This window comes from Arachis duranensis, chromosome 10, assembly GCF_000817695.3.
Source record: "Arachis duranensis cultivar V14167 chromosome 10, aradu.V14167.gnm2.J7QH, whole genome shotgun sequence".
NCBI classification, from domain to species: domain Eukaryota; kingdom Viridiplantae; phylum Streptophyta; class Magnoliopsida; order Fabales; family Fabaceae; genus Arachis; species Arachis duranensis.
This window is the reverse complement of record NC_029781.3, coordinates 91,171,213-91,171,517: the sequence shown is the minus strand read 5'-3', so window position 1 is coordinate 91,171,517 and position 305 is coordinate 91,171,213.

Below are 305 nucleotides of genomic sequence, written 5' to 3'. Positions count from 1 at the left end.
CTTAAACTCAAGCAGCCAAAAACCGAAACTTTATTTTATAAGAAAACACTTTGGTCTTTTTGAATAAATTCTTTACTTTAATTTTGGTATATTCACAATGTAAATTATAGACTATTTTACACTAACACATAACTATTTAATTATATTTTTTTATTATTATTAACACATTACCTGTAAACGTCAATTAGTTTTATTAACATGACAATATATAATTAAATGTATTTGTAATTTTTTATATTCTTAATATATTAAAATTAAATTTTAATTTTTTTACTTTCTGAAGTATTTGAAAATCATTCTGATCA